At 46.4% G+C, this 13,869-nt stretch overlaps 1 pseudogene across 1 annotated transcript; it reads left to right on the forward strand.

Annotated features, from left to right (window-relative positions):
* Nucleotides 1–1,337: 1,337 nt before the first annotated feature.
* LOC105525015 lies at nucleotides 1,338–12,650 on the forward strand (annotated as a pseudogene). Its single transcript, XR_001003844.1, has 5 exons — nucleotides 1,338–1,494; nucleotides 2,713–3,072; nucleotides 8,738–9,016; nucleotides 11,688–11,969; nucleotides 12,358–12,650. The product of XR_001003844.1 is annotated as a putative pregnancy-specific beta-1-glycoprotein 7 (transcript).
* Nucleotides 12,651–13,869: the final 1,219 nt, after the last annotated feature.

The following is a 13,869-nucleotide window of genomic DNA, read 5'->3' on the forward strand; positions in this document are numbered from 1 at the left end:
CCACACCAAGCCTAGCGCTGACACAGAACAGCGGCTGCCTGAGGTCTCACAGCCTCCCCGGGAATTAGTCAGGCACCCTGTGACCTGCCTGCCCGCTGCACCCCGTGGGGCTCAGAGCCCATGTGATGGTCACACACAGGCATCATCCAGGATGTGGCCACCTACCCCCGGCTGTCCCTTGGGAAGACAGACCTCTCCTATGTCCTTGCTGGGAGAAGGGGTATTATTGCTCGTTGCTCCCAGAACAGAACACACCCCCCAACCGCCCTCTCAGGTGTGAGCAGTGTCCCTCCAGACAGGCTCTCTGACGACTGCCTGCTTCTCTACAGAGAGCAGCTTGGCCAGGTCAAAACCCTCAGGACAGATCCCTGGGTATGTCAGCATATGGAGGGCTGAGCCCATCATGATCACGGAGTAAGTTGGGATGAATCTCTCCAGCTCTGAACCCCTGCTCTGTCCCAGGCTCCCCTTCCTGTGTCTCAATGAGCCATGTTCCACGGGGTTCCTGGGTAACTCCCCACTTCCTCCTGCACCACCACAGGGAAGGTGTGGTAATCGCAGGACAATCAGCTGGGCAGAGAAGAGAGGACACCAAAGATGGTCAGGAAGAAATGAGAAACCCTGAGCCCCAGCTCAGCCACCAGACCGCAGGGAGCAATAGAGTGACTGAGAACTGTACTTTTGAACATGGGACTCACAGCTCCGACCGAGCAACCACCACAGGCCTCTCCTCCCAAGAGGCATGAGAGATTCACCCTGTATACCTTCAGGAAGGACAGTTTCCTCTGGGACACCCAGGTCCTGAATGTCCATCCTTAGAAGCTGCAGCCAAGCTAGACACAATCAGAGAAAGGAAGGGTCCCTGTCACCAGGCAATACACAGCTCACCCAGAGCACAATGTGGTGTCCCTATGACAGGGACCTGGTGCAGCTGCAGCCTCCTGCACTGAAGGGGAGAGCCAGATGCGGATGAAAGAGGGCAAAGGGCAAGAAAGTGCACCCTGACCCAGAACTATGGGGACAGCAGGAGGCTGAGGCCCAGGACTGTGCTTGCCCAACCTACAGCATATGTGTGTGATGGTGTGTGTCCATGTGCATCTCTTTTGTGTACGTGTTTCTGGACATAGTGTGTGCCAAGGTTTGTTGACAGAATCACTGCTGAAAAAGGCGGAGGCCTCCACAATTCCCAGAGACATGACACACAGACAAAAGGCAAAAGAGAAGGAGGGACAAGGAGGCAGGAGTGAGAGGGGAGGGGACAGAGAGGTGACCTGGTCACAGACCCCGCCCATGAGCCTGAGAAGTGCTCCTGCCGCGGGAAGAGGCTCAGCACAGAAGGAGGAAGGACAGCACAGCTGACAGTCGTGCTCAGAAAGTTTCTGGATCTCCAGCTCATCTCCACAGAGGAGAACATGCAGACAGCACAGGCCATGGGGCCCCTCTCAGTGCCTCCCTGCACACTGCACATCACCTGGAAGGAGCTCCTGCTCACAGGTGAGGAGAGAACTTCCTGGGACAGAACAGGAGGAGGAAGCAGAATGATTGGATGGGGTCGCTTGTAGAGGATGGGCTTCTAAAAAATAAAAGGAGTTAGCACTTTGGGAGGCTGAGGTGGGTGGATCATGAGGTCAGGAGTTCAAGACCAGTCTGCTCAATACACTGAAGCCCTGTCTCTACTAAAAATACAAAAAATTAACCAGGTGTGGTGGTGTGCTCCTGTAATCCTAGCTACTCAGGAGGCTGAGGCAGGAGATTTGCATGAAACCAGGAGGCAGAGGTGGCAGTCAGCGTAGATTGTGCCACTGCACACCAGCCTGGGTGACTGTATGAGACTCCGTCTCACCAAAAAAAAAAAAGAAAAAAATACAGGAAAGAAGGCTCTGTTGGAGCCTGGATAGGGGAAAATATACCAGAGAGGGACAGGGGTCAAAACAGGAAAATCACTTTGAACTGGAATTGGTAAGAGGTAGGAAAATGTCAAGTGTTTTGTTTTCCTGGTTAATTATCACTGGCTACCACATATTGAAAAATGATAATAATAATGATTATCAGATGACACTTCAAATGAAAATATAAGCAGGGCATGAAACACTGTCCTCAGCAAAAAACCTCAACAACTGGGGAAAGAGAAAAGAAAACCCAGGCATGGAGGACCCTGGGAACTCTCACATGTACAGGAGTCTGCCTCCTGTCCAAGGCACTGGGGTGCAACCCAGATCAAAAGTCCTTGTCCTCAGGGAAGTCATGCTCTCATGGGAAGCAAGATAGACAGACAAAGAGATCTAGAATGTGAGGTCAGATGTTGACAAGAGCTTCGGAGGGAGCAGAGCAGAAAAAGGTCAGAAAGGGAAGACCCAGTGTCTCTGAAGGAGGTGTTAGGAAAGAAGTCTAAGGATGCCCTCATGTGAGTAGGACCTGAAGGCAGTGTGGAGGGAGCCATGCAGACCCCTGGGGAAGAGAATTCCAAACAGAAAAGTGCCAAGGTCGGAAGTGTTGAAGGAATGAGGGTCATACTGCTGACTCTGATGCAGTAGGACAGTTTGAGACACACACAGAAACACACACACACACACACAGAAAAGGGGTGTGTGTGTGTGTTTGTGTGTGTTTTCAAGGCTGATGATTGAAGAGATCTTCTCAGGTCCCAGGGCCCCATCTTTTCACTCCAATACATAGGTCTCAATATTGACTGACGCTCTCTCCACCTCCTAGCATCACTTTTCATCTTCTGGAACCCGCCTACCATGGCCCAAGTCATGATTGAAACTCAGCCAACCAATGTTTCTGAGGGGAAGGATGTTCTTCTACTTGTCCACAATTTGCCCCAGAATCCTACTGGCTACATCTGGTACAAAGGGCAAATAACGGATATCCACAATTACATTACATCATATGTAATAGACACTGATACAATTATATCTGGGCCTGCATACAGTGGACGAGAAACAGTATATTCCAATGCATCCCTGCTGATCCAGAATGACACCCAGAAGGACACAGAATCCTACACCATACAAATCAAAAAGCGAGGTGATAGCACTAAAGGAGTAACTGGACATTTCACCTTATACCGTGAGTGATTCCATATGATCCCTGGGTGTGGGGGGGCGGGGGTCACTTCTACTTTGCACACACAGGATGGTCAGGCCTACACTGTGCCTGTGCCCTCTCTGCGTTGTGTCCCATGTTGGGGTTTTGGCATTTAGTGCAGGACACACACAGAGGAGACAAATTTCAGCAGATCACAATTCCTTTCCTGCCTCCAGACCCTGCAGACACTTGCTACACAGGAAGGAGTCTGATGGGGGTGCTCAGCAGGAGGAGATCAGTCTCAGCCAAGCACTTCATGTCCTCTTCATAAACTTGACCCTGAGAAAGACCCTGGAGAACTGAGTAGGGCTTTGCCTAAGAGGACCCCTGAGATACTCTCAGAGAAGCTCAGCCCTAGAAACCTCAACCCCAGAACCCTGTCCCTAAATCCTTACTCCAGATAAAGCTGAGGAGCCTAGAAACCTCAACCCCAGAACCCTGTCCCTAAATCCTTACTCCAGATAAAGCTGAGGAGCCTGTGCCAGGGCTGGGTTGTGGCAGAGATTACTGGGACTGGGGATTTACCAGCTGTCTGAGGTCTGTGTCTTCTGAAGCTGCTCACCAGCCAGGGCTCAGCCCTCAGAGCCTCATCTGGGAAAGGACACAGCTTTGTTCACTGGAGACTCAGAGTGGAGAGGACAGAAAGACAAGCTTTGTAGGCCATCAGCCAATGGCTTTGTGAGGCTTAGGACACTCCATAGAAAGTCTAATGTCCCCAGAAGCAGAAACAAAAGAGAAAATATACCTGGCAGCAGCTTGTCCACAGAGATCTGACCTAAAAGTGCTCTCTCATGGAAGTGAATAATAATAAATACTGTTTGTGTGAACACCTCCACTGTGCCAAGCATTAGGTCAGGTGACTGTGAAGAATCTACATTTTATTCACAGATAGCATGAAAAGCCACAGTCCATTTGCCATTTAGCTTATTTTACTGAGAAAAAACCGAGGCACAGGAAGTCACAGTCACTGAACCAGAGTCACACAAACACAAAAGGCAGATCAGGGTCACATGAGGTCTGTCTGCAGCCACAGGCCCTTCCTCTCCTCCACTAGAAATGAGGAATTACTGGGTTCCAAGGACCATAGTCATTTATTGGCTCAAATCCTCTCTTCTTAGGCATCCAAACCTCAGAGGAGTGAGAGCAAATGCTCAGCTGATTTGTCTGTACTCCAGAACTAAACCACCTGCCTCAACTGTCAGAGGCACTGCAAAAAATGTCCAGGCCTCTCCCACATATCTTAACCCTTATCCCTGAACCCGAAATCCTGTGTTTCCCAAAGTGTCCATGTCACTGGCATGACAAGATAAAGGAGAGGACCTTGTTTTCTTTCCCCACTTAAACACTGCACCAGCACAGGCCCAGTGAGAGACACACACTCAGGAGCTCTCACATAACAAATGAAGGAATTGAATGAAGAAATGAATGATTCATAACCTCTTTAGAGACTGGATCATGGATGCAGAATTCTAGAAAGTTCTAGCCACACCTGTCCCTTGTCCTTCAGAGGCTGACAGCCATGTTTCATCCCCCCTCTACCTCTTGCCTCTAATGCCACCCTACCTAATATAACTCTGAAGCTCTTTGGCCACTGGAGGGTTTTCAGGGCTCCCTTGTCCTGGGCTGTTGAGCTGAGGCACCTGGTCCCTGGGGTCTCTGAAGTCACTGTAGGGCCACTGTTCACTGCCATTCTATCTCTGCCTCTCTCTGCTTCTTTGTGTCCCTCATCTTTCTCCCACTTCATTCTAACTGGCAAGCCCTGTCCTGCACAGCTTCTTCCTCCACTCCTTGGCTTTCCCTAGACACTCCTTCTAACTAGACTGACTGTTCTGTTGCCTTCCTGCTAACACTGTGGCCTGGCCCACCTCCCAGGAAATAAGAAACACACAGAAATCACCCAGAGTTTCCATCCCTGCCAGGCTTCATCTTGAGCCAATGTCCCCAGGTCACTAAGAGAATGAGCTTCCACTGTATCCCCATCTAGGGCTCTGTCCCTTTGTGAGGCTGTTCAGTGGACAAGACCGTGGGACAGGGATAGGCAGCAGCTCCATCCACTCTTATAATTCCCAGACAAGTTCTTCTGGCCTCCTGCATAAAGAAAACCAATTTATCGCAATGGTGATTTGCAGTAAAGAAAGATTTTAATGAGCCCAAGTCTGCCAAACAAGAGGATGGAGGTTTATTATTACTCAAATCAGCCTCCCTAGTGGATCAGAGGTTAGAGATTTTCAAGGATAGTTTCAGGGGCACAGGACTAAAAAATGGGTACTGCTGACTGTTTGGGGATAAAATCATGTGGGTGGAGGGAAATGATCTGTTTGTGTTTGAATCTGCCTCTAGGTGGGGACCACGTGACTGGCTGAGCCATTAGTCATGGGTATGGATGAGGTCAGCTGGTTGCCATAATGCAAAGAATGAGAAACATCTCAAAAGACCAATCTCAGGTTCTACAATAGTGATGTCATCTATAGGAGCAATTAGTTACAAATTTTGTAAACTCTGGCCAAATGACATTTGAGCAGTAAGTGATTATAGAAACTGTGCCTCCATTTTAGCAGAATTCACTTCCCTCCTATAATCCTACTCTCTTGGTCTTTCACCAGTTTTACAAAGGCAATCGCTGGGCAAAAGAAGGGTATTAGTGTTATGGAGGAACTATTATTATTCTTGCTTCAAAGTTAAGCCATAAACTAAATGCCTCCCATGGTTAACCTGGCCTATGTCCAGGAATGAGTGAGGACAGCCAGCCTGAGACTAGATGCCAGATGGATTCAGCCATGCTAGTTTGCTATCACTGTTGTAAACTTTGCACTGACTCACCAGGTTGTCACGTGTTGGACAGGCCTGTAGTGCCCAAAGCCCATGAGCTCATTTCACCCATTTCACTCGTGACTCCATCCTCAACCTACTATGGAGTTCACATTCTCCAGTCACTTCCTAGAGATTTCTGGTTTCCTGTCAGGCATATAATCGGTTTTAACAGTAAGTAAAAAGCTGACCAAACTCAAAAGTCAACAACTCATTAAAATCCCTAAGAGATTAGCCTGGCACAGTGGCTCATGACAGTAATCCCAGCACTTTGGGAGGCTGAGGCGGGCAGATCATGAAATCAGGAGATCGAGACCATCCTGGCTAACACAGTGAAAGCCCGTCTCTACTAAAAATACAAAAAATTAGCCGGGCGTGGTGACAGGCGACTGTAGAGGCTGAGGCAGGAGAATGGCATGAACCCGGGAGGCAGAGCTTACAGTGAGCCAAGATCATGCCAGTGCACTCCAGCCTCGGCAACAGAGCGAGACTCCATCTCAGAAAAAAAAAAAAAAAATGGGTTGTTAGAGAAATGAAGAATGCTTTTGATGCTTACTGGTAGACTGCACACAGCTCAGGAAGGAATCCCTAGCTTGAGGATGTGTCAATAGAAACTTACAAAACTGAAACAGGAACGTTCAAAAAGACTGGGGGGAAAAAAGTGGAACAACATATTCAACTTCATATTTAATATTTTGTATTGACAATAGCAATTTTTCAATTTTGTAGTTGTGGGAAAACTACCAAGGCTGTAACATACATATAACAGGAATACTGATGGTTTCGGGGACCTGTTGGAGGTGGTCATGTGACTGCTACCTGATGGTTTTGCGGCCTGTGATACAAACCATTGTTTCATCATTATGATGCCATTTTCATAAGTTGGGGTTCTTCATGTGGGGGACACACGAGCTATTGGCTTCTCACTTAGACTCTTCCTAATTCACACAAACTTAAACTCTAGTCATATTTCCTGAGGTTAACAGAAAATGAAGAAAGCATTTCAAATACCTGTTTTGGGCTCCTCCAAATTTTTCCTAACTCTGCACAGAAATTAGAAACGGGGAGTCCTTTCTATATTTACTAACGTAACACTTATCACTTCTTTTAATTTGACATCATTCCTCTCTTTATGTAATTGACACACTGACCAGTTCTGTCCTTTTAACGGGACTCTCTCTACTTAAGGACTTGCTAATTTCAAATCACCTTTGGCATATTTCTTTGAGCATAATGTGATCCTGCTGGAATTCATCCCACACCTAAACCTTAATTTTGTATCAAGAGAAATACTACTACCAGCAACTGATCTTAGATGTTTGGACCACCCGTAAAAATTTCCACTTATGACAACCTTTAATGTTTCCTCCAAATTTTGCTGTTGTTGTTGTTACTGGAGTCAGAACATAGCATGAGGTCTAAATTCCTGAGAACTTTTTATGGGAAAATTACAGTATTACAAATTGAGCATCCAAATCCAGAAATTCAAAATCTGAAATGCTCCAAAATCCAACACTTCTGACCACTGATGTGATGCTAAAAAGAAGTCCTCACTGGAGCATTTTGGATTTTAAATCTTCCAGATGTGGGATGCTAAACCAGTACATCTACTGCAAATATTCCAAAATTAAAAAGAAGTTAGAAATCCAAAACACTTGGTTTTAAGCTTTCTGCATAAGGAACACTTTATCTTTATGAACTATAGGCATGAAGCTGCACAGGAGATCTCTAGAACCTCCTCATCCTGCATAACTGAAACCGCACACCCACGGAACAATACCCTATTCCACCGATGCCAGCTCCTGGAATCTACTGCTCTACTCTCTAATTCACTCTGGAATCCACTGAGATGAGGGACATAAAGTAGTCACACTCATAGAATCAGAGAGTAGAATGTCCAATGAGAGAAAGTATCTGCAAGACTTCTTCCCAAATATTGGTCTAATAGCCACCAAACACATAGGGTCCATGAGGGCCAGACTTCCATCATCAGTTCATGCTCGCCCTTTCCACCAGTCAGGTCTGCATTTCCAAACATCCACATGTATTTCTAGAAAGATCCACATTGTCCTCACCTGCCCTCTACAGGGGGAAGGGCACATCATGGATCCAGAACAGGGAAAATGGTCTTGGTCCAAAGCTATCAGCTCTTGCCTGTCCCCTTCACTCTTTGTATGTCATTTCTCGGACTCTGCTCCATCTTTAGAGGTCACTGGCTCAAGTCAGTCACTATGAGACAGCTGGGAAAACTGCCCTACCTTGTGGTTCCACTGCCTGATAACTGAACTGACCTCCAGACTTGAATCTGGTCTCCCCTGTGTTATTTCTGCTCAAGTACCCAGTCCAAGGCCAGGCTTCCCAAACCCAAAGGGTTTAAGGACATTGGGAAGTTCCATCATCCATCACTAGGATGTCCTTGGAAGGGGAAGCTACAGAAAAAGCATACCTTGGGGTGCAAAGTAAGACTGAAACTAAGAAGATTCCAGCACTGCATGCTCCAGGTGAGGACCAAAGGGTGGGCCAGGCAGGCAGTTGGAGAGGGAGAGACTCAGAGAGGCACCAGGGGCTGTGACTGCTGGTCCCATGTTTTTCCATGACCCAATGCTGCTGCTCAATTCACACTTGGGAAAGTCTGTGCTTCTACCACATAAGGCAGGCAGCCTCACAATCTCTGAGCCCTCAGATTGCCATGCATCTGTCTTGTAACACACACACCTTCCATGGGCTTTTAGGGACTTGGACGTCCTGAGTGGTGGGCAATGCCAACTCTGATTGAAAAATGTCTTAGGAGGAATCAAAGGTGCCAAACAGGGCTATCTTCTCTCTGTTATCTGCACAGTGGAGACTCCCAAACCCTCCATCTCCAGCAGCAACTTAAACCCCAGGGAGGCCGCGGAGACTGTGATCTTATCCTGTGATCCTGACACTCAGAACGCAAGCTACCTGTGGTGGATAAATGGTCAGAGCCTCCCTATCAGTCCCAGGTTGCAGCTGTCCGAAAACAACAGGACCCTCACTCTATTTGGTGTCACAAAGTATACTACAGGACCCTATGAATGTGAAGTGAAGAGCCCAGGGAGTTCCAGCCGCAGTGACCCAGTCACCCTGAATCTCATCTGTGAGTATCTTCTGTTCCTCTGTGAACCAGGCTGCCATCCCAAATACACATGGCCAGAGGCCAGGCCTCCCAGTCCCTCCCAGGTGTAAGTACAGAGACCTTTACCCCTGGACATCAAAGCTTGCCATGACTACCAAGGCTAGGCATAGGCTTTATCTACAATGGGAGAGAAGAGGCTGCTCCTGTTACGGGGAACTCAGGGTCCACAGTTTATGATGGGAGAAACAGGTGAATGTCTCAGGTTCCAGATCAGTGAACACAGCAGGGATTTGACTGGGACTTCAGTGTTGACTTAGCTCACAGGGTCACTGTGACTCTTCCACAGACCCGGATTTTCCCTTCCCTCTGACAATATCACCTGTGACTTTATTCTCTTTGCTTCAGATTGTCTGGATACCCCCACCATGTCTTCTTCATACACCTATCCCCAAACTATCCTGCCTCACAGACTCTCACCCACTGGCAGAGCATTCTTGCCTGATTGATGGGAAGTTCCAGCAATCAGCACAAGTGTTCTTTATCCCCCAAATCACTAAAACATATACAGGGGTCTATGTCTGTTTCATGCATAACTCAGCCACTAGTGGAATGAATGTCATAATCAAGAGGATCATAGTCCCTGGTAAGTGGATCCCTGGAGCATTGCCAATATGTTTTCCAGTGAAGTCTCTCTGGCTATTAGGGAAGAGCCAACTGCCCTCTGCAAAGGGAGAGGGAATATCAAAAACCCAGGACAGGGAATATGTTTCTGATCCAAAACCACCAGCTTTTGCCTGTCACCTTTGCTCCTTCTACATCATTCTTTAGACTATACAGTAACAATGAACAATCTGAAAGGAAATTAAGAAAAGAATTTCCATTCATATTAACATCAAAAGGAATAAAATATTTTGTAATAAGTTTAACCTAAAAGGTCCACGGGTTATACCCTGAAAACTACAAAACATTACTGTAAGAAATTAAAGACAACATCAATATATGGAAAGACAATTCATTCTCACTGATTGGAGGAATCAATGTTGTTAGGAAGACAATATTACCCAAAGTGAGCTGCAGATTGAAAGCAATCCCTATCAGAATCCCAGTAACATTTCTTGCAGAATTACAAAAATCTATCCTAAATCTGACCTGACAGGCTCTTATTGATGACTGCCACAACAGAGACACTGAGGAAAAGATGCAACCATGAAAACGTGGAAAATTTTGATGACATTGAAAATAGCAATCATTATTTCTCACACCCCAAAGCCTTCAAAAACATACAAGTGCAGCATGGCCAGTATGCAACTGAACAAAAACTAATCACCAAGCTAGAAATATGGTGAAAGAAAAACAAAAAGAGCAAGAATATATGTGGACTATCACCTCCCACTTTTGCATACTAATCTGAGGCTGAAAAGAAAATCTTTCAGATTTGGGATGCTAAATCAGTATGTGACAAATATTTCAGAATCAAAAAAATTCAGAAATCCAAAACACTTATTGCCCTAAGTCTTATGCATAAGAAACACTCAATCTGTGTGAACTGTAGGCATTAAGCTGTACAGCAGATCTCTAGAACCTCTCCGTCTTGCATAACTGAAACTGCACACCCATGAACAACTTCTGATTCTCCCCACTCCCAGCTCCTGGCAACCAGCAGTCTCTTCTCAGATTCACTCTGGAATCCACTTCCATGAGATCTCTAGATTAGTCAAACCCATGGAATTGAAGTGTAGAGTGTCCAGTGAAAGAAAATATTTGCAAAACTTCTCCCTAAATTTGTCTCATATCCATCAAACACACATGGTCCATGAGGACCAGATATCCAGGAGTTAACTCCCACCCTTTCCCCCAGTCAGTTCTGCATTTGCAAATGTCCACATATATTTCTGGAAGGATCCACATAGTCCTCACCTGTCCTCTGCAGAAGGAGAGGAAACTTAAAGGACCCAGAACGTGGAATATGGTTCTGCTCCAAAGCCACCAGCTCTGCCTGTCATCTTCACTCTTTCTAGATCATCCCCTGTACTCTGCTCTATATTTGGAGGTCACTGGCTCAAGTAAGTCATCATGAAACACCTGCAGAAAACTGCCCCACCCTGTGCCTCCACAGCCTGATGACTGAACTGACCTCCAGGCAAGACTCTGGTCTCCCCTGTCTTATTTCTGCTGAAACATCCAGTCCCAGCCCAGGCTGCTCAGTATCTTCAGGGTTTCAGGACAATAGAAAATGCCATTATTACTCATCTCTAGAATGTCCTTGGAAATGGAAGCTGCAGAGAAATCACATCTAAGGGGGCAAAGTAGGATGGAATTTGGAAGGGGTCCAAAAGTTGCACATTCCAGGTAAGAAACCCAAGGTGATCCAGTCAGTCAGTGGATTAGAGAGAGACTGGGAGGTGTAAAAGGAGCTGTGGCTCCCACTGACGTGTCTGTCCATGACCCAACACTGCTGCTCAATTCACACTTGAGAAAGTCTATGCTTCCCTAAGACAGAGCAGGAGGCCTCACAGTCTTTGAGCCCTTAAATCATCATGCATCTGTCTTGTGACAAACACACCAGCTATTGACTTTCAAGGACTCAGGTGGGCTGAGAGGTGGGAGATGCTAACTCTGATTGAAGGATGCCTGTGGAGGAATCAAAGGTGCCACACAGGACAATCTTCTCTCTGTTATCCACCCAGCGGAGCTTCCCAAGCCTACATCACCAGCAACAACTTCAGCCCCATGGAGAATAAGAGTGTTGTAGCCTTAACCTGTGAAGCTAAGACTCAGGGCTGCATCTACATGTAGTGGCTAAATAGTCAGATCCTCCCTGTCAGTCCCAGGCTAGAGCAACCCAGTAAAAACAGGATCCTCATTCTAGCCAATGTCACAAGAAATGACACAGGACCCTATGAATGTGAAATATGGGACCGAGTTGGTAGCATCTGCAGTGACCCAGTCACCCTGGATGTCCTTTTTATCTTTGGTTCCTCTGTGGACCAGGCCACCAGCAGAAATCCAAATGACCAGAGGCCAGGCATTTCAGTCTCCCTCAGGTCCAAGTACAGACACTTTTATTTCTGGACACCAGGGCTGGCCATGACTCCCTGCCCTGGGAAAACTTGGCTAGGCACAGCCTTAAGCAAGAATATAAAGGGAGGGGCTGCTCTTGTCATGGGAGACTTGGGGTCTACAGCCTGTGATGGGAGAAACATGTGAGTACCTCAGGCCTCGGCTCAGTGAAGACAGAAGGGGTTTGGCTGGGCCTTGAGGGTGTGTCTTTTCTCAGAGGGACACTGAAATCCCTTTAAGAGACCAGGCGCATCCCCTTCCCTCAGACAACATCACCTGTGGCTTTTTTCTCTTTACACCAGATGGTCCACACGACCCCAGCATTTTCTCTCCATTCACCAATTACCATTCAGGAGAAAACCTCTTCTTGTCCTGCTTCGCGGACTCTAACCCACCGGCAGAGTATACTTGGACGATTAATGGGAAGTTTCTGCAATCAGGACAAGAGCTCTCTATCCCCAAAATTACTACAAAGCATAGCGGGATCTATGGTTGCTCTGCTCGAAACTCAGTCACTGACAGCGAACGTTCCACATTCCAGACGATCAAAGTCTCTTGTAAGTGGATCCCTGAATCATTGGCAATAGGGTTTTAGGTTTTACTAGCCATGTGACAACAGAAAAGTTGTTACACTACTCTACGCTTCTGTCTTTTCATCGGCAAATGGAAATAATGTCTACCTGACAGGGTTACTGTGAGAATTAAATGAGGTACAGGTAAAGTATTTAGCACAGGGCCTGGCACATAGGACGTGCCCCTCAACAGCACCTATTTCCATATATATATATATAGAAAAAGAAGTAACACATAAAACACTAGGACATGGTTACTGACTACTTGTGGGAGAGAAAGAAAAAAAAACTAAGTGCAAACAATCAATCCTGGTATATTAGTTTTTACCAACTGAGATGCATCCAGGATGGGATTAGACATATAATTAATCAGGGAAGACACCTGTGAGGGAATGTGGAGCAGGCATGAAGATAGTATGGGAGAACCCAAAGGAGGTGGTGAATTTGAAATGCACTGACCTGGGCCTTCTGTCAATCTAGTCCCTGCCATAGAAACCTAACAGGGTCTCATTCATGGTTGCCACCACAGAGACACTGAGAAAAAGATGCAACCATGAAAAGGTGGAAAGGTGGAAAGTTCTAGTGACATAGAAAATAGTGACTAGCCTTTCTCCCATCTGAAAGCTTTTGGAAATATCTCAGTGCAGCAGACAATTGACAGAGGACTGATCAAAAACCTAGAAACATGGTGAGAGGGTATAAAAACAGCAAGAATATAATCGCCTCCCATCAACTTTCCAACAGAAATAATACATTTCTTGAAGAAACAATTACAGAGTACCTCATGTTACATGCTGGTTCCTGAGGTTCCCCCCTGTAAAATAACATCATCTCCATTCCTTCTTTTCTTTTCTTTCCATGACAGCTCCTTTAAGAAGAGGACATCTATCCTGGCGTTATTAGACATAGCAGCCGTGATGTCATTTCTGTATTTCAGGAAGACTGTCAGGTATAATGGCCTTTTCTCTTGTCCTGTTTCCTGCAGGGCTGACTGTCATGCTTGGGAGAGGGAAAAGACTTATTTCCCTGTATCTGGGACTGGATCTACTCCTTACTCCACCAAACTCCTGCTTCTCAGCATTAATTCCTGCAGTTCCCTTTCTCCATGGCCTTTATGCTGCCTGTACCCCAATGCCTTTTAGAGTTAATTATCTCTGGCTTCTGCTTGTTTGTTGCTCAGATTCATATGAGAAACACAATTTCATATTGTTAAACCCTCTTCATTATTTTTAACATCTCTCA

Source organism: Colobus angolensis, unplaced genomic scaffold (assembly GCF_000951035.1).
Source record: "Colobus angolensis palliatus isolate OR3802 unplaced genomic scaffold, Cang.pa_1.0 Scaffold512, whole genome shotgun sequence".
NCBI classification, from domain to species: Eukaryota; Metazoa; Chordata; class Mammalia; order Primates; family Cercopithecidae; genus Colobus; species Colobus angolensis.